Raw genomic sequence first — 24,000 nt, 5'->3', positions numbered from 1 at the left:
TGACACGGAAATATTCAGCACCCTTTTCAGTGTCAAAACGTGCGGACCAAGGCAAGGACCGTACTTCCTTGCTAAACTTCACCTTAACAAACCGTGTACCCTCACATATGGTCATCCCAGGCCACTTCCTCCTTGCAATCGGCGAAACTGCCTCCACACCCCAGTCCGCAAGCTTCTTCAGAATCTCCTCATCCGTAATGTACACTGGTAGACTCATAAAGGACACCACCATCTCATCTGCAGTCAAGTCTTTTGCGACGACGCTGGTCCCCCTTATCCTAAAACCATCCAACAATCGCCTCTTCCCGTTGGGGTGATTCATCGTTACTTCATATTGGTTCAATGAGAGGTAGCGACATCCCAAGACCAATCCACATACACTCTGCATCGCCCTTAGCATCTCAATCATCGGGATTTTCTCCTCTCCCACAAGCTCCACAGCCACAGACAACTCCCTGCTGTAGCTCGGGCCACCATCCGCAACCTTGTCCTCCTTCTCTCTTGTTGCTCTCTCCGCAGTCACCGGTCTCCCGCCTAGTACGTCCTCCGATGTCCTCTTCGCCACACAACCACCATCCGTCACCGCAGCAGGAGCCGTATTCCGTTCCATGCCGTCCTCCATTCGAGTTTTCGAAACCACGTGAGACATCGAAAAAAACCGAACTAAAGTATACTAATACTCCCCCAAACAGCAAGCTGTCGGGGGAATAAACGACTAGACGAAAAACTAAACAAAAAAATATCTATAAATACTTGATTTACCACCAAAAGAATCCTCGCTCCAACACCGTCCTCCTCTCACCACTCAAGCACACCAAACACTTCCTCAATGGGCGTATCACTTCCTCAATGGGCGTGTTCAGGGTGGTATGGCCGTAAGCAATTAGTGCAGGCGCAAAACCAGGTTTTATACAGTAGCACATAAGGAGTGAGAAAGCTGCTGAGGCTCGACGTTACACTTTTACAAAAACAATCATTAGTTAGATATAAACGGCAGTAATTGATTCAGTAGGACTCCTTATCCATGTAAACGATCATTGTGACATCTGAATTCATTAATTATCTGAAATACACTGCGTGTGCGTGTGATGTTAAATGTTTGAACCAAGGTTAACGGTTAAAGTGTCAGAGAATGGGTGGTGATTTTTTGACGTCCTCCCATGATCTGAAGTGAGCGTGCGTGTTTGTGTTGGTGAAAGTTTAAGAAATGTACAACTGTCGGTTCAGCTCTCTGGTGCTCCCTGCTGGCAGTATCACTATACTGTCCTCATGTTTCACAAAAATAGTTTTGAGAGACGTTGTCAGTTTTGTATGTTGCTTAAATCCTCCAAAGCGGTTGGCAGTAAACATCAGGTCACGGTACGCCACGGTAGGCCACGGAGGCAATGAGCTCGAGTTGAAAAAGAAAAAGCTTACAGCACCTGGTATTCCCAGGCGGTCTCCCATCCAAGTACTAACCAGGCCCGACCCTGCTTAGCTTCCGAGATCAGACGAGATCGGGCGTGTTCAGGGTGGTATGGCCGTAAGCAATTAGTGCAGGCGCAAAACCAGGTTTTATACAGTAGCACATAAGGAGTGAGAAAGCTGCTGAGGCTCGACGTTACACTTTTACAAAAACAATCATTAGTTAGATATAAACGGCAGTAATTGATTCAGTAGGACTCCTTATCCATGTAAACGATCATTGTGACATCTGAATTCATTAATTATCTGAAATACACTGCGTGTGCGTGTGATGTTAAATGTTTGAACCAAGGTTAACGGTTAAAGTGTCAGAGAATGGGTGGTGATTTTTTGACGTCCTCCCATGATCTGAAGTGAGCGTGCGTGTTTGTGTTGGTGAAAGTTTAAGAAATGTACAACTGTCGGTTCAGCTCTCTGGTGCTCCCTGCTGGCAGTATCACTATACTGTCCTCATGTTTCACAAAAATAGTTTTGAGAGACGTTGTCAGTTTTTGTATGTTGCTTAAATCCTCCAAAGCGGTTGGCAGTAAACATCAGGTCACGGTACGCCACGGAGTCAATGAGCTCGAGTTGAAAAAGAAAAAGCTTACAGCACCTGGTATTCCCAGGCGGTCTCCCATCCAAGTACTAACCAGGCCCGACCCTGCTTAGCTTCCGAGATCAGACGAGATCGGGCGTGTTCAGGGTGGTATGGCCGTAAGCAATTAGTGCAGGCGCAAAACCAGGTTTTATACAGTAGCACATAAGGAGTGAGAAAGCTGCTGAGGCTCGACGTTACACTTTTACAAAAACAATCATTAGTTAGATATAAACGGCAGTAATTGATTCAGTAGGACTCCTTATCCATGTAAACGATCATTGTGACATCTGAATTCATTAATTATCTGAAATACACTGCGTGTGCGTGTGATGTTAAATGTTTGAACCAAGGTTAACGGTTAAAGTGTCAGAGAATGGGTGGTGATTTTTTGACGTCCTCCCATGATCTGAAGTGAGCGTGCGTGTTTGTGTTGGTGAAAGTTTAAGAAATGTACAACTGTCGGTTCAGCTCTCTGGTGCTCCCTGCTGGCAGTATCACTATACTGTCCTCATGTTTCACAAAAATAGTTTTGAGAGACGTTGTCAGTTTTGTATGTTGCTTAAATCCTCCAAAGCGGTTGGCAGTAAACATCAGGTCACGGTACGCCACGGTAGGCCACGGAGGCAATGAGCTCGAGTTGAAAAAGAAAAAGCTTACAGCACCTGGTATTCCCAGGCGGTCTCCCATCCAAGTACTAACCAGGCCCGACCCTGCTTAGCTTCCGAGATCAGACGAGATCGGGCGTGTTCAGGGTGGTATGGCCGTAAGCAATTAGTGCAGGCGCAAAACCAGGTTTTATACAGTAGCACATAAGGAGTGAGAAAGCTGCTGAGGCTCGACGTTACACTTTTACAAAAACAATCATTAGTTAGATATAAACGGCAGTAATTGATTCAGTAGGACTCCTTATCCATGTAAACGATCATTGTGACATCTGAATTCATTAATTATCTGAAATACACTGCGTGTGCGTGTGATGTTAAATGTTTGAACCAAGGTTAACGGTTAAAGTGTCAGAGAATGGGTGGTGATTTTTTGACGTCCTCCCATGATCTGAAGTGAGCGTGCGTGTTTGTGTTGGTGAAAGTTTAAGAAATGTACAACTGTCGGTTCAGCTCTCTGGTGCTCCCTGCTGGCAGTATCACTATACTGTCCTCATGTTTCACAAAAATAGTTTTGAGAGACGTTGTCAGTTTTTGTATGTTGCTTAAATCCTCCAAAGCGGTTGGCAGTAAACATCAGGTCACGGTACGCCACGGTAGGCCACGGAGTCAATGAGCTCGAGTTGAAAAAGAAAAAGCTTACAGCACCTGGTATTCCCAGGCGGTCTCCCATCCAAGTACTAACCAGGCCCGACCCTGCTTAGCTTCCGAGATCAGACGAGATCGGGCGTGTTCAGGGTGGTATGGCCGTAAGCAATTAGTGCAGGCGCAAAACCAGGTTTTATACAGTAGCACATAAGGAGTGAGAAAGCTGCTGAGGCTCGACGTTACACTTTTACAAAAACAATCATTAGTTAGATATAAACGGCAGTAATTGATTCAGTAGGACTCCTTATCCATGTAAACGATCATTGTGACATCTGAATTCATTAATTATCTGAAATACACTGCGTGTGCGTGTGATGTTAAATGTTTGAACCAAGGTTAACGGTTAAAGTGTCAGAGAATGGGTGGTGATTTTTTGACGTCCTCCCATGATCTGAAGTGAGCGTGCGTGTTTGTGTTGGTGAAAGTTTAAGAAATGTACAACTGTCGGTTCAGCTCTCTGGTGCTCCCTGCTGGCAGTATCACTATACTGTCCTCATGTTTCACAAAAATAGTTTTGAGAGACGTTGTCAGTTTTTGTATGTTGCTTAAATCCTCCAAAGCGGTTGGCAGTAAACATCAGGTCACGGTACGCCACGGTAGGCCACGGAGTCAATGAGCTCGAGTTGAAAAAGAAAAAGCTTACAGCACCTGGTATTCCCAGGCGGTCTCCCATCCAAGTACTAACCAGGCCCGACCCTGCTTAGCTTCCGAGATCAGACGAGATCGGGCGTGTTCAGGGTGGTATGGCCGTAAGCAATTAGTGCAGGCGCAAAACCAGGTTTTATACAGTAGCACATAAGGAGTGAGAAAGCTGCTGAGGCTCGACGTTACACTTTTACAAAAACAATCATTAGTTAGATATAAACGGCAGTAATTGATTCAGTAGGACTCCTTATCCATGTAAACGATCATTGTGACATCTGAATTCATTAATTATCTGAAATACACTGCGTGTGCGTGTGATGTTAAATGTTTGAACCAAGGTTAACGGTTAAAGTGTCAGAGAATGGGTGGTGATTTTTTGACGTCCTCCCATGATCTGAAGTGAGCGTGCGTGTTTGTGTTGGTGAAAGTTTAAGAAATGTACAACTGTCGGTTCAGCTCTCTGGTGCTCCCTGCTGGCAGTATCACTATACTGTCCTCATGTTTCACAAAAATAGTTTTGAGAGACGTTGTCAGTTTTTGTATGTTGCTTAAATCCTCCAAAGCGGTTGGCAGTAAACATCAGGTCACGGTACGCCACGGTAGGCCACGGAGTCAATGAGCTCGAGTTGAAAAAGAAAAAGCTTACAGCACCTGGTATTCCCAGGCGGTCTCCCATCCAAGTACTAACCAGGCCCGACCCTGCTTAGCTTCCGAGATCAGACGAGATCGGGCGTGTTCAGGGTGGTATGGCCGTAAGCAATTAGTGCAGGCGCAAAACCAGGTTTTATACAGTAGCACATAAGGAGTGAGAAAGCTGCTGAGGCTCGACGTTACACTTTTACAAAAACAATCATTAGTTAGATATAAACGGCAGTAATTGATTCAGTAGGACTCCTTATCCATGTAAACGATCATTGTGACATCTGAATTCATTAATTATCTGAAATACACTGCGTGTGCGTGTGATGTTAAATGTTTGAACCAAGGTTAACGGTTAAAGTGTCAGAGAATGGGTGGTGATTTTTTGACGTCCTCCCATGATCTGAAGTGAGCGTGCGTGTTTGTGTTGGTGAAAGTTTAAGAAATGTACAACTGTCGGTTCAGCTCTCTGGTGCTCCCTGCTGGCAGTATCACTATACTGTCCTCATGTTTCACAAAAATAGTTTTGAGAGACGTTGTCAGTTTTTGTATGTTGCTTAAATCCTCCAAAGCGGTTGGCAGTAAACATCAGGTCACGGTACGCCACGGTAGGCCACGGAGTCAATGAGCTCGAGTTGAAAAAGAAAAAGCTTACAGCACCTGGTATTCCCAGGCGGTCTCCCATCCAAGTACTAACCAGGCCCGACCCTGCTTAGCTTCCGAGATCAGACGAGATCGGGCGTGTTCAGGGTGGTATGGCCGTAAGCAATTAGTGCAGGCGCAAAACCAGGTTTTATACAGTAGCACATAAGGAGTGAGAAAGCTGCTGAGGCTCGACGTTACACTTTTACAAAAACAATCATTAGTTAGATATAAACGGCAGTAATTGATTCAGTAGGACTCCTTATCCATGTAAACGATCATTGTGACATCTGAATTCATTAATTATCTGAAATACACTGCGTGTGCGTGTGATGTTAAATGTTTGAACCAAGGTTAACGGTTAAAGTGTCAGAGAATGGGTGGTGATTTTTTGACGTCCTCCCATGATCTGAAGTGAGCGTGCGTGTTTGTGTTGGTGAAAGTTTAAGAAATGTACAACTGTCGGTTCAGCTCTCTGGTGCTCCCTGCTGGCAGTATCACTATACTGTCCTCATGTTTCACAAAAATAGTTTTGAGAGACGTTGTCAGTTTTTGTATGTTGCTTAAATCCTCCAAAGCGGTTGGCAGTAAACATCAGGTCACGGTACGCCACGGTAGGCCACGGAGGCAATGAGCTCGAGTTGAAAAAGAAAAAGCTTACAGCACCTGGTATTCCCAGGCGGTCTCCCATCCAAGTACTAACCAGGCCCGACCCTGCTTAGCTTCCGAGATCAGACGAGATCGGGCGTGTTCAGGGTGGTATGGCCGTAAGCAATTAGTGCAGGCGCAAAACCAGGTTTTATACAGTAGCACATAAGGAGTGAGAAAGCTGCTGAGGCTCGACGTTACACTTTTACAAAAACAATCATTAGTTAGATATAAACGGCAGTAATTGATTCAGTAGGACTCCTTATCCATGTAAACGATCATTGTGACATCTGAATTCATTAATTATCTGAAATACACTGCGTGTGCGTGTGATGTTAAATGTTTGAACCAAGGTTAACGGTTAAAGTGTCAGAGAATGGGTGGTGATTTTTTGACGTCCTCCCATGATCTGAAGTGAGCGTGCGTGTTTGTGTTGGTGAAAGTTTAAGAAATGTACAACTGTCGGTTCAGCTCTCTGGTGCTCCCTGCTGGCAGTATCACTATACTGTCCTCATGTTTCACAAAAATAGTTTTGAGAGACGTTGTCAGTTTTTGTATGTTGCTTAAATCCTCCAAAGCGGTTGGCAGTAAACATCAGGTCACGGTACGCCACGGTAGGCCACGGAGGCAATGAGCTCGAGTTGAAAAAGAAAAAGCTTACAGCACCTGGTATTCCCAGGCGGTCTCCCATCCAAGTACTAACCAGGCCCGACCCTGCTTAGCTTCCGAGATCAGACGAGATCGGGCGTGTTCAGGGTGGTATGGCCGTAAGCAATTAGTGCAGGCGCAAAACCAGGTTTTATACAGTAGCACATAAGGAGTGAGAAAGCTGCTGAGGCTCGACGTTACACTTTTACAAAAACAATCATTAGTTAGATATAAACGGCAGTAATTGATTCAGTAGGACTCCTTATCCATGTAAACGATCATTGTGACATCTGAATTCATTAATTATCTGAAATACACTGCGTGTGCGTGTGATGTTAAATGTTTGAACCAAGGTTAACGGTTAAAGTGTCAGAGAATGGGTGGTGATTTTTTGACGTCCTCCCATGATCTGAAGTGAGCGTGCGTGTTTGTGTTGGTGAAAGTTTAAGAAATGTACAACTGTCGGTTCAGCTCTCTGGTGCTCCCTGCTGGCAGTATCACTATACTGTCCTCATGTTTCACAAAAATAGTTTTGAGAGACGTTGTCAGTTTTTGTATGTTGCTTAAATCCTCCAAAGCGGTTGGCAGTAAACATCAGGTCACGGTACGGTAGGCCACGGAGTCAATGAGCTCGAGTTGAAAAAGAAAAAGCTTACAGCACCTGGTATTCCCAGGCGGTCTCCCATCCAAGTACTAACCAGGCCCGACCCTGCTTAGCTTCCGAGATCAGACGAGATCGGGCGTGTTCAGGGTGGTATGGCCGTAAGCAATTAGTGCAGGCGCAAAACCAGGTTTTATACAGTAGCACATAAGGAGTGAGAAAGCTGCTGAGGCTCGACGTTACACTCTTACAAAAACAATCATTAGTTAGATATAAACGGCAGTAATTGATTCAGTAGGACTCCTTATCCATGTAAACGATCATTGTGACATCTGAATTCATTAATTATCTGAAATACACTGCGTGTGCGTGTGATGTTAAATGTTTGAACCAAGGTTAACGGTTAAAGTGTCAGAGAATGGGTGGTGATTTTTTGACGTCCTCCCATGATCTGAAGTGAGCGTGCGTGTTTGTGTTGGTGAAAGTTTAAGAAATGTACAACTGTCGGTTCAGCTCTCTGGTGCTCCCTGCTGGCAGTATCACTATACTGTCCTCATGTTTCACAAAAATAGTTTTGAGAGACGTTGTCAGTTTTTGTATGTTGCTTAAATCCTCCAAAGCGGTTGGCAGTAAACATCAGGTCACGGTACGCCACGGTAGGCCACGGAGTCAATGAGCTCGAGTTGAAAAAGAAAAAGCTTACAGCACCTGGTATTCCCAGGCGGTCTCCCATCCAAGTACTAACCAGGCCCGACCCTGCTTAGCTTCCGAGATCAGACGAGATCGGGCGTGTTCAGGGTGGTATGGCCGTAAGCAATTAGTGCAGGCGCAAAACCAGGTTTTATACAGTAGCACATAAGGAGTGAGAAAGCTGCTGAGGCTCGACGTTACACTTTTACAAAAACAATCATTAGTTAGATATAAACGGCAGTAATTGATTCAGTAGGACTCCTTATCCATGTAAACGATCATTGTGACATCTGAATTCATTAATTATCTGAAATACACTGCGTGTGCGTGTGATGTTAAATGTTTGAACCAAGGTTAACGGTTAAAGTGTCAGAGAATGGGTGGTGATTTTTTGACGTCCTCCCATGATCTGAAGTGAGCGTGCGTGTTTGTGTTGGTGAAAGTTTAAGAAATGTACAACTGTCGGTTCAGCTCTCTGGTGCTCCCTGCTGGCAGTATCACTATACTGTCCTCATGTTTCACAAAAATAGTTTTGAGAGACGTTGTCAGTTTTTGTATGTTGCTTAAATCCTCCAAAGCGGTTGGCAGTAAACATCAGGTCACGGTACGCCACGGTAGGCCACGGAGTCAATGAGCTCGAGTTGAAAAAGAAAAAGCTTACAGCACCTGGTATTCCCAGGCGGTCTCCCATCCAAGTACTAACCAGGCCCGACCCTGCTTAGCTTCCGAGATCAGACGAGATCGGGCGTGTTTTTTTTTTTTTTTTTTTTATTATAAAAATAAATCAGATTTTATATACAAGCGTAATCTACACAGAGGGGAAAAAACATATACTTGAATTCAAATGTAAAATCACAAAATAAATAAAATAAAAGTAAACAATAACATCAGCATTTCAACAAATAGGTCCTCCTGCCATGCATTATTCAATCTTATACATCAGTTTCCCTTTGTCATTGACAGAAATGAAACTGCATCCATTAACAAAATGTTGAAATTCTTCCTTTTCATACTTAAAAATTAAACTTATGTCTTTTTTCAACCCTGATACAAAGTAGGCCCAGACAGATATTATTTTTTGTTCAAAATGCGCTAGATTCCTTCTTAGCCATACAGCATATCTAGCATGACTTAGTACATAGTTTATCATATTTATGTTTACTTTCTCCTTCTTTTCCCATACTCCAAACAGAAATGTTTTTTTCCAGTCCTTTCCCTCAAAATACTGCTTCCCCCAGTTCTCCTGCAAGAATTCCTTTAGCTTCATGAAAAAGATCTTCAATTTGTCACACTCATAATACAAATGCATTAATGTCTCCGGATCAGTTTTGCATATATCGCACTCCCTTCTTACATCCTTATTTATTTGGTGTATCACCACATTTGTGTACAGTCTGTTGTGCCGTAATTTAAAATCATGATCCTGACATTCTATACTATTTTTGCTTACATTCCACTGCTTCCATATTTGATTTCCTTCCATACCTGGGAACACCTTTTCCCAAACCTTTTCCGATGCAGGTTCCTTAAATTCCTTTTGGATCAGCGCTTTGTAGTAGTCCTTTACCTTTGAATCCCTTAGTGGCCTTTTTTCCCCATTATTTTCTATATATAACTCGGGGAACGTTATTTTCCTTTCTATAACCACGTTATTTTCTATTTGCCTCACCCAATCTATTGGTATGCTTTCTTTTATTTTATCGTACATATTTACAGTAGTGGTTTCGTTCATTTCTTCATCATACTCCTTAACTGTGTCTATTATAGCCTGGTATCTTAGAAACCCAGGTATGAATTCATATAGGCAATGTTTTATTTGTGTTAGTCCAGAATAAAATATTTTTTTATCCCATAGCATGTTATTGTTCATTTTTATCAATGGGTTACACCATATTGGTTGATTTATTACCTGACTGTATTTTGTGCATTCATATTTAATGTTTATTCTGTATTTCCCCCATGCATCAAACACCTCTTTATAATATCTAGGCACTTTCTCATACATGGAGTTTTTCATTATCATTATTAGACCGTTTTCTTCACATCTTCCATTTTTATATAAATATTCCTTAAAAACATTTTTCCATCCATAATCAACCCTATCATACAGATACTTTTTAACAGTTTTTATTCGTATTGCTTTTTTCTTAATATTCAAGTCCACCAATTTCAATCCTCCTTCTTCATATTTCCCTATCAGTGTCTTTTGTGCTATTCTTGCCAGTTTCCCATCCCAAATGTAATTTGTAATTGTGCCGTTTAGCTCTTTGTGCACCCACTCTGGCATGTCTATCACAGTCAAGGCATAGACAATCTGGGATAGTATTAATGCATTTACCACTAAAACCTTCCCCTTTAATTTCAATCTCCTCGGCTTCCACGCATTTAATGTGTTTTTCACTTTATTTATTACCCCATTCCATGTCTCATCTCTCGCCTCCTTTTCTTTCACTCCCATATTTATCCCCAATATTTTCATATAATCATTTGAAACTCTAAAAGGTATGTTACAATCATTTTGGTTTATATTTCCGACGTACATTATTTCAGTTTTGTCTATATTTACTTTAGCCCCTGCTGCTCTCCCATATATTTCCATTTTTCCCATTATCCTTTTCACGCTATTCATATTTTTTACCATACATGTGGTGTCATCAGCATATTGCTGTATTTTGCTTTCACCCCCATTTGGCAATTTTATCCCCTCTATTTCCTTATCCTTCTTTATCATTTCCGCGAGACTTTCTGCAGTTAAGCTGTAAAGTACTGCCGATAGCGGGCACCCTTGCCTCACAGATCTTTCCAATGGAAAAGGATCTGTTATAGCTCCATTTATTTTTATCCTACTCCTTGCATTTTTGTACAATAATTTAATCCAGTTGATTATTCTTTGCCCAAAACCAAATTTTTCTAATGTGCAAAATAAAAAACTATGCTCAACCCTATCGAAGGCTTTATTAAGGTCCATACTTAAAATAATTCCACCATCCTTCCCCATGCATTCGATTGTGTCCCTTATTGTGCAAATAATGTCCGATATGTCCCTCCCTGGTATCCCATACGCCTGTGTTGGTGCTATGATTGTTGGTGCTGCTGTTTTTATTCTGTTTGCTAATACCTTTGTTAAGATCTTGTAATCCGTGTTTAGTACAGTTAGCGGTCTATAGTTTTCCAGTTTTCTTTTGCTTCCCTTATTTTTATATATGATCGTTATTAGTCCTGTTGCCAGCGACTCTGGTATCTCCTGCTCCTTCTCCATCTCTGCATAAAGTATGTTTAAAATTGGTAGCAGATCGTCTATAAATGTTTTATAAAATTCACTTGTAAGGCCATCTGTTCCCGGACTTTTATTGGTATTTAATGACATTATTGCTTCCTTTATTTCTATGTCTTTGATGTTGTCATCACACATACTTTTCTCATCATTTGTTATCGTTTTATTAATATTACCTAATACTGTATTTATATCTTCCTTCTTTGCATTTCCTTTTTTGTATAGATTTTTATAAAATGTCCCAACATTTCCAATAATGTCTACAAAATCATTTATTATCTCTCCATTTTCATTTTCTAACTCTTCAATATATACCCTTTCCTGTTTCCTTTTTTCTAATCCCAAAAAATAGCCTGTGCATCTCTCCCCCTTCATCGCATATTTCTCCCTACTCCTTGTTATTGCCCCCATACATTTATTCTGTTCATAAACGTCCAGTTTGGATTTCACCTTTATGTATTTTTCTATGCTATGTTTTGGATCCTTATCAATTCTTTCTGCCTCTTCTGCCAGCTCATCCTTCAAACATTTTATTTTCTCTCTTTCTATAAAAGCCCGGACCTTTGCATATCTAATACTTATTGTCCTTATCTTTTGCTTCAGTCTTTCCCACCATAATCCCTTGTTTCTACACATGTCCATGTTCTTTCTTCCATTCTCTATGCAGGCCACTATTTTATTTCTATATCCCTCTTCCTCTAGGAGAGTACTGTTTAGGCACCACACTCCTCCTCCCCTTCTCTCTATCCCAGTACCAACCTCTATTGACAGGATTGCATGGTCACTGAATGATGTGAATTTATACATCATATTTTTTATAAATTTAACCATTGTCTGATGTGCTATACACAAGTCTATTCGGCTTTGTTTTAATTCCCCCATTACCATTTGCCTTCTTGAGTACTCTCTCCTGTTTGGGTTTTCGTTTCTCCATACATCAATTAATTGTTTTTCCTCCATTGTTTTCAGAAAAACCTTTCTTGAAGCATCATTTTTAAATTCCTTCCCTCTTGCCATATCCAACCTTGTACTTTTTAAATTAAAATCTCCCACTATTATACAGTTTCCCACACACCATTTTCCTAAATCCAAAAAAAAAGCCTTCCTGTCTGCTTCTATATTTGGTGCATATATATTAATTATTCTGTACTCTATCTTTTTGTATTTAAATTCTATGATTATGACTCTTCCTTTTTTATCTTTGTAGATTTCTTTGAGGTTTTCTACAGTATTATTTTTTATCAGGATTGCTACCCCACATGATTTATCCGTACCATGGTTTGCATACATAATGTCTGTCCATTTCGTTTTTATATCTTTCATGATATGGTCTGTCCAGTTCGTTTCTTGCAGACATAACATGTCATTATTTTTACATTTAATTAATAGTTTTCCAAATTTGCTTTGATTCCTTAGCCCATTTGTGTTGAATGAAATCAAGCTTAACATTAAACACATAATTACGGTTTCATTCCCAACCTTCATTTTGTCCTTCTTTCCTCCCTCTTCCTCCTTTTCTCCTCAGCTTGGAGCGCAGCTTTTCTTTTCTTTGTGGTCTCCTCCGCCTTTCGTTCCTTCTGCGGTCTGCTTACACTCTCTGCCTCTGAAATATCCTCGATAATCATGAAGTCCATCGCAGTTTCCCTCTCGTCTCGGTTTCCATCTCCATGCTCCTTTACCCCAACGCTGCCGGTTCCGTCTGCTGGAGTCGTCTCGCGAGGAGCCTTCTCTCCACTCGATTCCTCTCCGGACCGGCTCTCCTCCTGCCCCACAGCTCCCAACACGTCTCCTGCTGCGACGTCACTCAGGGGATGCCGTCTTTGGTTCTGCACCATGGTCTCCGCCCTGCTCTCTGGGACGCCCCCTAGGTCTCCCTCCGTCTGCATGTCGTCCTCGTCGCTGTCCTCCGGCTCCTCCTCCTCGCCGTCAGTGCTGTTGACCTCCTCCGCGACGTTGACCTCCTCCGCGACGCTGACATCCTCTCTCTCCGCTGCTTCTGGAACACACTCCCTTGCATAGTGTCCCTGTTTTTTACACCTGTGACATCTGAATTCTGGGCATTCTCGGAAGATGTGACCCGGTTTTATACATAATCTGCATACTTTCATCTGCCTGTCATGGATCACGCGGAAGTACTCTCCCCCCTCTAGTGTTTCGAACTTCGTTGTGTAAGGTAGCGATTTCACTGTTTCAGTGAACCGGACCTTCAAGAACCTGGTTCCATCGGCTATGTCAGTTCCTGGCCACATTCTTCTTTTAATTGGCGAGATTGCCTTAACTCCCCATTCTGCAAGTTTGGCAAGAATGACACCATCCACAATGTACGTCGGCAAGTTTAAAAAAGATACAACTAATTCGTCATTTCTAATTTCTTTTGCCACTACCGTGCTCTTCTTTATTCTAATCCCATCTAACAGTTTATCCTTCCCTTCAACATTGTCCATTGTTATTTCGTACTTTTTGGGCATTTTAAAACGGCATCCATTCACCACCCCGCACGTTTTTTTAACCTCACTTAGAAGCTCCATCATAGTCACCATCTCATCTCCAACGATCTCTACCGCCAAGGTAAGCTCCTTCTCAAATTTCTTATCTGTGCTTTGAAGAAGTTCCGAGGTACTTTTACTGTTGTCCGTGATCCTTCTCATAGTCGTTTCCTTTCCAATGTCGGCGTTCTTTGTCGGTTGCTGCGTCTTGCCGTTGTCCATGATCCTGCTCGTGGTCGGGGTCTTTCCATGGTCGGTGTTCTTGGGCGATGTCTGCTCCATGCCGTTGTCCATATTCTGTGTCGTTGTGCTTGCCGGTCCGCTGTCAGTTGCCATGAGATCCGTCCTACTCCTCTCTACTCGCTCTCTCCTCTCCATTACGTCACTCATTCAAACACACACACACAAACAAAAACAAAAAAGACGTTCCCCCGAACAGCAAGCTGCTGGGGGAATAAAAAAAAACTAAAACAAAAAGTAAAACACACTCACTCACTTTAAATCTAGCACAAACAAAAAAGTCCACCTGCTCTCTCCACCTGCTCTCTCTGCTCACTGCTCACTTCCTGGTTGCACACCTGAACGGGATCAGACGAGATCGGGCGTGTTCAGGGTGGTATGGCCGTAAGCAATTAGTGCAGGCGCAAAACCAGGTTTTATACAGTAGCACATAAGGAGTGAGAAAGCTGCTGAGGCTCGACGTTACACTTTTACAAAAACAATCATTAGTTAGATATAAACGGCAGTAATTGATTCAGTAGGACTCCTTATCCATGTAAACGATCATTGTGACATCTGAATTCATTAATTATCTGAAATACACTGCGTGTGCGTGTGATGTTAAATGTTTGAACCAAGGTTAACGGTTAAAGTGTCAGAGAATGGGTGGTGATTTTTTGACGTCCTCCCATGATCTGAAGTGAGCGTGCGTGTTTGTGTTGGTGAAAGTTTAAGAAATGTACAACTGTCGGTTCAGCTCTCTGGTGCTCCCTGCTGGCAGTATCACTATACTGTCCTCATGTTTCACAAAAATAGTTTTGAGAGACGTTGTCAGTTTTTGTATGTTGCTTAAATCCTCCAAAGCGGTTGGCAGTAAACATCAGGTCACGGTACGCCACGGTAGGCCACGGAGTCAATGAGCTCGAGTTGAAAAAGAAAAAGCTTACAGCACCTGGTATTCCCAGGCGGTCTCCCATCCAAGTACTAACCAGGCCCGACCCTGCTTAGCTTCCGAGATCAGACGAGATCGGGCGTGTTCAGGGTGGTATGGCCGTAAGCAATTAGTGCAGGCGCAAAACCAGGTTTTATACAGTAGCACATAAGGAGTGAGAAAGCTGCTGAGGCTCGACGTTACACTTTACAAAAACAATCATTAGTTAGATATAAACGGCAGTAATTGATTCAGTAGGACTCCTTATCCATGTAAACGATCATTGTGACATCTGAATTCATTAATTATCTGAAATACACTGCGTGTGCGTGTGATGTTAAATGTTTGAACCAAGGTTAACGGTTAAAGTGTCAGAGAATGGGTGGTGATTTTTTGACGTCCTCCCATGATCTGAAGTGAGCGTGCGTGTTTGTGTTGGTGAAAGTTTAAGAAATGTACAACTGTCGTTTCAGCTCTCTGGTGCTCCCTGCTGGCAGTATCACTATACTGTCCTCATGTTTCACAAAAATAGTTTTGAGAGACGTTGTCAGTCTTTGTATGTTGCTTAAATCCTCCAAAGCGGTTGGCAGTAAACATCAGGTCACGGTAGGCACGGTAAGGCCACGGAGGCAATGAGCTCGAGTTGAAAAAGAAAAAGCTTACAGCACCTGGTATTCCCAGGCGGTCTCCCATCCAAGTACTAACCAGGCCCGACCCTGCTTAGCTTCCGAGATCAGACGAGATCGGGCGTGTTCAGGGTGGTATGGCCGTAAGCAATTAGTGCAGGCGCAAAACCAGGTTTTATACAGTAGCACATAAGGAGTGAGAAAGCTGCTGAGGCTCGACGTTACACTTTTACAAAAACAATCATTAGTTAGATATAAACGGCAGTAATTGATTCAGTAGGACTCCTTATCCATGTAAACGATCATTGTGACATCTGAATTCATTAATTATCTGAAATACACTGCGTGTGCGTGTGATGTTAAATGTTTGAACCAAGGTTAACGGTTAAAGTGTCAGAGAATGGGTGGTGATTTTTTGACGTCCTCCCATGATCTGAAGTGAGCGTGCGTGTTTGTGTTGGTGAAAGTTTAAGAAATGTACAACTGTCGGTTCAGCTCTCTGGTGCTCCCTGCTGGCAGTATCACTATACTGTCCTCATGTTTCACAAAAATAGTTTTGAGAGACGTTGTCAGTTTTTGTATGTTGCTTAAATCCTCCAAAGCGGTTGGCAGTAAACATCAGGTCACGGTAGCACGGTAGGCCACGGAGTCAATGAGCTCGAGTTGAAAAAGAAAAAGCTTACAGCACCTGGTATTCCCAGGCGGTCTCCCATCCAAGTACTAACCAGGCCCGACCCTGCTTAGCTTCCGAGATCAGACGAGATCGGGCGTGTTCAGGGTGGTATGGCCGTAAGCAATTAGTGCAGGCGCAAAACCAGGTTTTATACAGTAGCACATAAGGAGTGAGAAAGCTGCTGAGGCTCGACGTTACACTTTTACAAAAACAATCATTAGTTAGATATAAACGGCAGTAATTGATTCAGTAGGACTCCTTATCCATGTAAACGATCATTGTGACATCTGAATTCATTAATTATCTGAAATACACTGCGTGTGCGTGTGATGTTAAATGTTTGAACCAAGGTTAACGGTTAAAGTGTCAGAGAATGGGTGGTGATTTTTTGACGTCCTCCCATGATCTGAAGTGAGCGTGCGTGTTTGTGTTGGTGAAAGTTTAAGAAATGTACAACTGTCGGTTCAGCTCTCTGGTGCTCCCTGCTGGCAGTATCACTATACTGTCCTCATGTTTCACAAAAATAGTTTTGAGAGACGTTGTCAGTTTTTGTATGTTGCTTAAATCCTCCAAAGCGGTTGGCAGTAAACATCAGGTCACGGTACGCCACGGAGTCAATGAGCTCGAGTTGAAAAAGAAAAAGCTTACAGCACCTGGTATTCCCAGGCGGTCTCCCATCCAAGTACTAACCAGGCCCGACCCTGCTTAGCTTCCGAGATCAGACGAGATCGGGCGTGTTCAGGGTGGTATGGCCGTAAGCAATTAGTGCAGGCGCAAAACCAGGTTTTATACAGTAGCACATAAGGAGTGAGAAAGCTGCTGAGGCTCGACGTTACACTTTTACAAAAACAATCATTAGTTAGATATAAACGGCAGTAATTGATTCAGTAGGACTCCTTATCCATGTAAACGATCATTGTGACATCTGAATTCATTAATTATCTGAAATACACTGCGTGTGCGTGTGATGTTAAATGTTTGAACCAAGGTTAACGGTTAAAGTGTCAGAGAATGGGTGGTGATTTTTTGACGTCCTCCCATGATCTGAAGTGAGCGTGCGTGTTTGTGTTGGTGAAAGTTTAAGAAATGTACAACTGTCGGTTCAGCTCTCTGGTGCTCCCTGCTGGCAGTATCACTATACTGTCCTCATGTTTCACAAAAATAGTTTTGAGAGACGTTGTCAGTTTTTGTATGTTGCTTAAATCCTCCAAAGCGGTTGGCAGTAAACATCAGGTCACGGTAGGCACGGTAGGCCACGGAGGCAATGAGCTCGAGTTGAAAAAGAAAAATGCTTACAGCACCTGGTATTCCCAGGCGGTCTCCCATCCAAGTACTAACCAGGCCCGACCCTGCTTAGCTTCCGAGATCAGACGAGATCGGGCGTGTTCAGGGTGGTATGGCCGTAAGCAATTAGTGCAGGCGCAAAACCAGGTTTTATACAGTAGCACATAAGGAGTGAGAAAGCTGCTGAGGCTCGACGTTACACTTTTACAAAAACAATCATTAGTTAGATATAAACGGCAGTAATTGATTCAGTAGGACTCCTTATCCATGTAAACGATCATTGTGACATCTGAATTCATTAATTATCTGAAATACACTGCGTGTGCGTGTGATGTTAAATGTTTGAACCAAGGTTAACGGTTAAAGTGTCAGAGAATGGGTGGTGATTTTTTGACGTCCTCCCATGATCTGAAGTGAGCGTGCGTGTTTGTGTTGGTGAAAGTTTAAGAAATGTACAACTGTCGGTTCAGCTCTCTGGTGCTCCCTGCTGGCAGTATCACTATACTGTCCTCATGTTTCACAAAAATAGTTTTGAGAGACGTTGTCAGTTTTTGTATGTTGCTTAAATCCTCCAAAGCGGTTGGCAGTAAACATCAGGTCACGGTACGCCACGGTAGGCCACGGAGTCAATGAGCTCGAGTTGAAAAAGAAAAAGCTTACAGCACCTGGTATTCCCAGGCGGTCTCCCATCCAAGTACTAACCAGGCCCGACCCTGCTTAGCTTCCGAGATCAGACGAGATCGGGCGTGTTCAGGGTGGTATGGCCGTAAGCAATTAGTGCAGGCGCAAAACCAGGTTTTATACAGTAGCACATAAGGAGTGAGAAAGCTGCTGAGGCTCGACGTTACACTTTTACAAAAACAATCATTAGTTAGATATAAACGGCAGTAATTGATTCAGTAGGACTCCTTATCCATGTAAACGATCATTGTGACATCTGAATTCATTAATTATCTGAAATACACTGCGTGTGCGTGTGATGTTAAATGTTTGAACCAAGGTTAACGGTTAAAGTGTCAGAGAATGGGTGGTGATTTTTTGACGTCCTCCCATGATCTGAAGTGAGCGTGCGTGTTTGTGTTGGTGAAAGTTTAAGAAATGTACAACTGTCGGTTCAGCTCTCTGGTGCTCCCTGCTGGCAGTATCACTATACTGTCCTCATGTTTCACAAAAATAGTTTTGAGAGACGTTGTCAGTTTTTGTATGTTGCTTAAATCCTCCAAAGCGGTTGGCAGTAAACATCAGGTCACGGTACGCCACGGTAGGCCACGGAGGCAATGAGCTCGAGTTGAAAAAGAAAAAGCTTACAGCACCTGGTATTCCCAGGCGGTCTCCCATCCAAGTACTAACCAGGCCCGACCCTGCTTAGCTTCCGAGATCAGACGAGATCGGGCGTGTTCAGGGTGGTATGGCCGTAAGCAATTAGTGCAGGCGCAAAACCAGGTTTTATACAGTAGCACATAAGGAGTGAGAAAGCTGCTGAGGCTCGACGTTACACTTTTACAAAAACAATCATTAGTTAGATATAAACGGCAGTAATTGATTCAGTAGGACTCCTTATCCATGTAAACGATCATTGTGACATCTGAATTCATTAATTATCTGAAATACACTGCGTGTGCGTGTGATGTTAAATGTTTGAACCAAGGTTAACGGTTAAAGTGTCAGAGAATGGGTGGTGATTTTTTGACGTCCTCCCATGATCTGAAGTGAGCGTGCGTGTTTGTGTTGGTGAAAGTTTAAGAAATGTACAACTGTCGGTTCAGCTCTCTGGTGCTCCCTGCTGGCAGTATCACTATACTGTCCTCATGTTTCACAAAAATAGTTTTGAGAGACGTTGTCAGTTTTTGTATGTTGCTTAAATCCTCCAAAGCGGTTGGCAGTAAACATCAGGTCACGGTAGGCACGGTAGGCCACGGAGGCAATGAGCTCGAGTTGAAAAAGAAAAAGCTTACAGCACCTGGTATTCCCAGGCGGTCTCCCATCCAAGTACTAACCAGGCCCGACCCTGCTTAGCTTCCGAGATCAGACGAGATCGGGCGTGTTCAGGGTGGTATGGCCGTAAGCAATTAGTGCAGGCGCAAAACCAGGTTTTATACAGTAGCACATAAGGAGTGAGAAAGCTGCTGAGGCTCGACGTTACACTTTTACAAAAACAATCATTAGTTAGATATAAACGGCAGTAATTGATTCAGTAGGACTCCTTATCCATGTAAACGATCATTGTGACATCTGAATTCATTAATTATCTGAAATACACTGCGTGTGCGTGTGATGTTAAATGTTTGAACCAAGGTTAACGGTTAAAGTGTCAGAGAATGGGTGGTGATTTTTTGACGTCCTCCCATGATCTGAAGTGAGCGTGCGTGTTTGTGTTGGTGAAAGTTTAAGAAATGTACAACTGTCGGTTCAGCTCTCTGGTGCTCCCTGCTGGCAGTATCACTATACTGTCCTCATGTTTCACAAAAATAGTTTTGAGAGACGTTGTCAGTTTTTGTATGTTGCTTAAATCCTCCAAAGCGGTTGGCAGTAAACATCAGGTCACGGTACGCCACGGAGTCAATGAGCTCGAGTTGAAAAAGAAAAAGCTTACAGCACCTGGTATTCCCAGGCGGTCTCCCATCCAAGTACTAACCAGGCCCGACCCTGCTTAGCTTCCGAGATCAGACGAGATCGGGCGTGTTCAGGGTGGTATGGCCGTAAGCAATTAGTGCAGGCGCAAAACCAGGTTTTATACAGTAGCACATAAGGAGTGAGAAAGCTGCTGAGGCTCGACGTTACACTTTTACAAAAACAATCATTAGTTAGATATAAACGGCAGTAATTGATTCAGTAGGACTCCTTATCCATGTAAACGATCATTGTGACATCTGAATTCATTAATTATCTGAAATACACTGCGTGTGCGTGTGATGTTAAATGTTTGAACCAAGGTTAACGGTTAAAGTGTCAGAGAATGGGTGGTGATTTTTTGACGTCCTCCCATGATCTGAAGTGAGCGTGCGTGTTTGTGTTGGTGAAAGTTTAAGAAATGTACAACTGTCGGTTTCAGCTCTCTGGTGCTCCCTGCTGGCAGTATCACTATACTGTCCTCATGTTTCACAAAAATAGTTTTGAGAGACGTTGTCAGTTTTTGTATGTTGCTTAAATCCTCCAAAGCGGTTGGCAGTAAACATCAGGTCACGGTACGCCACGGTAGGCCACGGAGGCAATGAGCTCGAGTTGAAAAAGAAAAGCTTACAGCACCTGGTATTCCCAGGCGGTCTCCCATCCAAGTACTAACCAGGCCCGACCCTGCTTAGCTTCCGAGATCAGACGAGATCGGGCGTGTTCAGGGTGGTATGGCCGTAAGCAATTAGTGCAGGCGCAAAACCAGGTTTTATACAGTAGCACATAAGGAGTGAGAAAGCTGCTGAGGCTCGACGTTACACTTTTACAAAAACAATCATTAGTTAGATATAAACGGCAGTAATTGATTCAGTAGGACTCCTTATCCATGTAAACGATCATTGTGACATCTGAATTCATTAATTATCTGAAATACACTGCGTGTGCGTGTGATGTTAAATGTTTGAACCAAGGTTAACGGTTAAAGTGTCAGAGAATGGGTGGTGATTTTTTGACGTCCTCCCATGATCTGAAGTGAGCGTGCGTGTTTGTGTTGGTGAAAGTTTAAGAAATGTACAACTGTCGGTTCAGCTCTCTGGTGCTCCCTGCTGGCAGTATCACTATACTGTCCTCATGTTTCACAAAAATAGTTTTGAGAGACGTTGTCAGTTTTTGTATGTTGCTTAAATCCTCCAAAGCGGTTGGCAGTAAACATCAGGTCACGGTACGCCACGGTAGGCCACGGAGTCAATGAGCTCGAGTTGAAAAAGAAAAAGCTTACAGCACCTGGTATTCCCAGGCGGTCTCCCATCCAAGTACTAACCAGGCCCGACCCTGCTTAGCTTCCGAGATCAGACGAGATCGGGCGTGTTCAGGGTGGTATGGCCGTAAGCAATTAGTGCAGGCGCAAAACCAGGTTTTATACAGTAGCACATAAGGAGTGAGAAAGCTGCTGAGGCTCGACGTTACACTTTTACAAAAACAATCATTAGTTAGATATAAACGGCAGTAATTGATTCAGTAGGACTCCTTATCCATGTAAACGATCATTGTGACATCTGAATTCATTAATTATCTGAAATACACTGCGTGTGCGTGTGATGTTAAATGTTTGAACCAAGGTTAACGGTTAAAGTGTCAGAGAATGGGTGGTGATTTTTTGACGTCCTCCCATGATCTGAAGTGAGCGTGCGTGTTTGTGTTGGTGAAAGTTTAAGAAATGTACAACTGTCGGTTCAGCTCTCTGGTGCTCCCTGCTGGCAGTATCACTATACTGTCCTCATGTTTCACAAAAATAGTTTTGAGAGACGTTGTCAGTTTTTGTATGTTGCTTAAATCCTCCAAAGCGGTTGGCAGTAAACATCAGGTCACGGTACGCCACGGTAGGCCACGGAGTCAATGAGCTCGAGTTGAAAAAGAAAAAGCTTACAGCACCTGGTATTCCCAGGCGGTCTCCCATCCAAGTACTAACCAGGCCCGACCCTGCTTAGCTTCCGAGATCAGACGAGATCGGGCGTGTTCAGGGTGGTATGGCCGTAAGCAATTAGTGCAGGCGCAAAACCAGGTTTTATACAGTAGCACATAAGGAGTGAGAAAGCTGCTGAGGCTCGACGTTACACTTTTACAAAAACAATCATTAGTTAGATATAAACGGCAGTAATTGATTCAGTAGGACTCCTTATCCATGTAAACGATCATTGTGACATCTGAATTCATTAATTATCTGAAATACACTGCGTGTGCGTGTGATGTTAAATGTTTGAACCAAGGTTAACGGTTAAAGTGTCAGAGAATGGGTGGTGATTTTTTGACGTCCTCCCATGATCTGAAGTGAGCGTGCGTGTTTGTGTTGGTGAAAGTTTAAGAAATGTACAACTGTCGGTTCAGCTCTCTGGTGCTCCCTGCTGGCAGTATCACTATACTGTCCTCATGTTTCACAAAAATAGTTTTGAGAGACGTTGTCAGTTTTTGTATGTTGCTTAAATCCTCCAAAGCGGTTGGCAGTAAACATCAGGTCACGGTACGCCACGGTAGGCCACGGAGGCAATGAGCTCGAGTTGAAAAAGAAAAAGCTTACAGCACCTGGTATTCCCAGGCGGTCTCCCATCCAAGTACTAACCAGGCCCGACCCTGCTTAGCTTCCGAGATCAGACGAGATCGGGCGTGTTCAGGGTGGTATGGCCGTAAGCAATTAGTGCAGGCGCAAAACCAGGTTTTATACAGTAGCACATAAGGAGTGAGAAAGCTGCTGAGGCTCGACGTTACACTTTTACAAAAACAATCATTAGTTAGATATAAACGGCAGTAATTGATTCAGTAGGACTCCTTATCCATGTAAACGATCATTGTGACATCTGAATTCATTAATTATCTGAAATACACTGCGTGTGCGTGTGATGTTAAATGTTTGAACCAAGGTTAACGGTTAAAGTGTCAGAGAATGGGTGGTGATTTTTTGACGTCCTCCCATGATCTGAAGTGAGCGTGCGTGTTTGTGTTGGTGAAAGTTTAAGAAATGTACAACTGTCGGTTCAGCTCTCTGGTGCTCCCTGCTGGCAGTATCACTATACTGTCCTCATGTTTCACAAAAATAGTTTTGAGAGACGTTGTCAGTTTTTGTATGTTGCTTAAATCCTCCAAAGCGGTTGGCAGTAAACATCAGGTCACGGTACGCCACGGTAGGCCACGGAGGCAATGAGCTCGAGTTGAAAAAGAAAAAGCTTACAGCACCTGGTATTCCCAGGCGGTCTCCCATCCAAGTACTAACCAGGCCCGACCCTGCTTAGCTTCCGAGATCAGACGAGATCGGGCGTGTTTTTTTTTTTATCTTTTATTATAAAAATAAATCAGATTTTATATACAAGCGTAATCTACACAGAGGGGAAAAAACATATACTTGAATTCAAATGTAAAATCACAAAATAAATAAAATAAAAGTAAACAATAACATCAGCATTTTAACAAGTAGGTCCTCCTGCCAAGCATTATTCAATCATACACATCAGTTTTCCTTTGTCATTGATAGAAATGAAACTGCATCCATTAACAAAATGTTTAAATTCTTCCTTTTCATACTTAAAAATTAAACGTATGTCTTTTTTCAACCCCGATACAAAGTAGGCCCAGACAGATATTATTTTTTGTTCAAAATGTGCTAGATTCCTTCTTAGCCATACAGCATATCTAGCATGACTTAGTACATAGTTTATCATATTTATCTTTACTTTCTCCTTCTTTTCCCATACTCCAAACAGAAATGTTTTTTTCCAGTCCTTTCCCTCAAAATACTGCTTCCCCCAGTTCTCCTGCAAGAATTCCTTTAACTTCATGAAAAAGATCTTCAATTTGTCACACTCATAATATAAATGCATTAATGTCTCCGGATCAGTTTTGCATACATCGCACTCCCTTCTTACATCCTTATTTATTTGGTGTATCACCACATTTGTGTACAGTCTGTTGTGCCGTAATTTAAAATCATGATCCTGACATTCTATACTATTTTTGCTTACATTCCACTGCTCCCATATTT

The 24,000-nt window shown here is 42.8% G+C and overlaps 24 non-coding genes across 24 annotated transcripts; all 24 read right to left on the bottom strand.

Annotated features, from left to right (window-relative positions):
- Nucleotides 1–1,409: 1,409 nt before the first annotated feature.
- Nucleotides 1,410–1,528, bottom strand: LOC130397090 (5S ribosomal RNA). Its single transcript, XR_008899697.1, has one exon. It is a non-coding gene; the product is annotated as a 5S ribosomal RNA (ribosomal RNA).
- Nucleotides 1,529–2,047: 519 nt separating this feature from the next.
- Nucleotides 2,048–2,166, bottom strand: LOC130397089 (5S ribosomal RNA). Its single transcript, XR_008899696.1, has one exon. It is a non-coding gene; the product is annotated as a 5S ribosomal RNA (ribosomal RNA).
- A 528-nt stretch (nucleotides 2,167–2,694) lies between these two features.
- LOC130397088 (5S ribosomal RNA) lies at nucleotides 2,695–2,813 on the bottom strand. Its single transcript, XR_008899695.1, has one exon. It is a non-coding gene; the product is annotated as a 5S ribosomal RNA (ribosomal RNA).
- Nucleotides 2,814–3,342: 529 nt separating this feature from the next.
- Nucleotides 3,343–3,461, bottom strand: LOC130397086 (5S ribosomal RNA). The gene has a single exon (XR_008899693.1). It is a non-coding gene; the product is annotated as a 5S ribosomal RNA (ribosomal RNA).
- Nucleotides 3,462–3,990: 529 nt separating this feature from the next.
- LOC130397085 (5S ribosomal RNA) lies at nucleotides 3,991–4,109 on the bottom strand. The gene has a single exon (XR_008899692.1). It is a non-coding gene; the product is annotated as a 5S ribosomal RNA (ribosomal RNA).
- A 529-nt stretch (nucleotides 4,110–4,638) lies between these two features.
- Nucleotides 4,639–4,757, bottom strand: LOC130397084 (5S ribosomal RNA). Its single transcript, XR_008899691.1, has one exon. It is a non-coding gene; the product is annotated as a 5S ribosomal RNA (ribosomal RNA).
- Nucleotides 4,758–5,286: 529 nt separating this feature from the next.
- Nucleotides 5,287–5,405, bottom strand: LOC130397083 (5S ribosomal RNA). Its single transcript, XR_008899690.1, has one exon. It is a non-coding gene; the product is annotated as a 5S ribosomal RNA (ribosomal RNA).
- Nucleotides 5,406–5,934: 529 nt separating this feature from the next.
- Nucleotides 5,935–6,053, bottom strand: LOC130397082 (5S ribosomal RNA). The gene has a single exon (XR_008899689.1). It is a non-coding gene; the product is annotated as a 5S ribosomal RNA (ribosomal RNA).
- A 529-nt stretch (nucleotides 6,054–6,582) lies between these two features.
- Nucleotides 6,583–6,701, bottom strand: LOC130397080 (5S ribosomal RNA). Its single transcript, XR_008899688.1, has one exon. It is a non-coding gene; the product is annotated as a 5S ribosomal RNA (ribosomal RNA).
- A 524-nt stretch (nucleotides 6,702–7,225) lies between these two features.
- LOC130397079 (5S ribosomal RNA) lies at nucleotides 7,226–7,344 on the bottom strand. The gene has a single exon (XR_008899687.1). It is a non-coding gene; the product is annotated as a 5S ribosomal RNA (ribosomal RNA).
- Nucleotides 7,345–7,873: 529 nt separating this feature from the next.
- On the bottom strand, nucleotides 7,874–7,992 carry LOC130397078 (5S ribosomal RNA). Its single transcript, XR_008899686.1, has one exon. It is a non-coding gene; the product is annotated as a 5S ribosomal RNA (ribosomal RNA).
- Nucleotides 7,993–14,786: 6,794 nt separating this feature from the next.
- Nucleotides 14,787–14,905, bottom strand: LOC130397077 (5S ribosomal RNA). Its single transcript, XR_008899685.1, has one exon. It is a non-coding gene; the product is annotated as a 5S ribosomal RNA (ribosomal RNA).
- A 528-nt stretch (nucleotides 14,906–15,433) lies between these two features.
- LOC130397076 (5S ribosomal RNA) lies at nucleotides 15,434–15,552 on the bottom strand. Its single transcript, XR_008899684.1, has one exon. It is a non-coding gene; the product is annotated as a 5S ribosomal RNA (ribosomal RNA).
- Nucleotides 15,553–16,079: 527 nt separating this feature from the next.
- On the bottom strand, nucleotides 16,080–16,198 carry LOC130397074 (5S ribosomal RNA). The gene has a single exon (XR_008899682.1). It is a non-coding gene; the product is annotated as a 5S ribosomal RNA (ribosomal RNA).
- A 519-nt stretch (nucleotides 16,199–16,717) lies between these two features.
- Nucleotides 16,718–16,836, bottom strand: LOC130397073 (5S ribosomal RNA). Its single transcript, XR_008899681.1, has one exon. It is a non-coding gene; the product is annotated as a 5S ribosomal RNA (ribosomal RNA).
- Nucleotides 16,837–17,365: 529 nt separating this feature from the next.
- Nucleotides 17,366–17,484, bottom strand: LOC130399574 (5S ribosomal RNA). The gene has a single exon (XR_008902082.1). It is a non-coding gene; the product is annotated as a 5S ribosomal RNA (ribosomal RNA).
- A 529-nt stretch (nucleotides 17,485–18,013) lies between these two features.
- Nucleotides 18,014–18,132, bottom strand: LOC130397072 (5S ribosomal RNA). Its single transcript, XR_008899680.1, has one exon. It is a non-coding gene; the product is annotated as a 5S ribosomal RNA (ribosomal RNA).
- A 529-nt stretch (nucleotides 18,133–18,661) lies between these two features.
- Nucleotides 18,662–18,780, bottom strand: LOC130397071 (5S ribosomal RNA). Its single transcript, XR_008899679.1, has one exon. It is a non-coding gene; the product is annotated as a 5S ribosomal RNA (ribosomal RNA).
- Nucleotides 18,781–19,308: 528 nt separating this feature from the next.
- Nucleotides 19,309–19,427, bottom strand: LOC130397070 (5S ribosomal RNA). Its single transcript, XR_008899678.1, has one exon. It is a non-coding gene; the product is annotated as a 5S ribosomal RNA (ribosomal RNA).
- Nucleotides 19,428–19,946: 519 nt separating this feature from the next.
- Nucleotides 19,947–20,065, bottom strand: LOC130397069 (5S ribosomal RNA). Its single transcript, XR_008899677.1, has one exon. It is a non-coding gene; the product is annotated as a 5S ribosomal RNA (ribosomal RNA).
- A 529-nt stretch (nucleotides 20,066–20,594) lies between these two features.
- On the bottom strand, nucleotides 20,595–20,713 carry LOC130397068 (5S ribosomal RNA). Its single transcript, XR_008899676.1, has one exon. It is a non-coding gene; the product is annotated as a 5S ribosomal RNA (ribosomal RNA).
- Nucleotides 20,714–21,242: 529 nt separating this feature from the next.
- On the bottom strand, nucleotides 21,243–21,361 carry LOC130397067 (5S ribosomal RNA). Its single transcript, XR_008899675.1, has one exon. It is a non-coding gene; the product is annotated as a 5S ribosomal RNA (ribosomal RNA).
- Nucleotides 21,362–21,890: 529 nt separating this feature from the next.
- Nucleotides 21,891–22,009, bottom strand: LOC130397066 (5S ribosomal RNA). Its single transcript, XR_008899674.1, has one exon. It is a non-coding gene; the product is annotated as a 5S ribosomal RNA (ribosomal RNA).
- A 529-nt stretch (nucleotides 22,010–22,538) lies between these two features.
- Nucleotides 22,539–22,657, bottom strand: LOC130397064 (5S ribosomal RNA). The gene has a single exon (XR_008899673.1). It is a non-coding gene; the product is annotated as a 5S ribosomal RNA (ribosomal RNA).
- Nucleotides 22,658–24,000: the final 1,343 nt, after the last annotated feature.

This window comes from Gadus chalcogrammus, chromosome 12 (genome assembly GCF_026213295.1).
Source record: "Gadus chalcogrammus isolate NIFS_2021 chromosome 12, NIFS_Gcha_1.0, whole genome shotgun sequence".
Classification (NCBI taxonomy): domain Eukaryota; kingdom Metazoa; phylum Chordata; class Actinopteri; order Gadiformes; family Gadidae; genus Gadus; species Gadus chalcogrammus.
The sequence above is the reverse complement of the archived record's forward strand: the minus strand, read 5'-3'. Positions and strand labels throughout refer to the sequence as shown.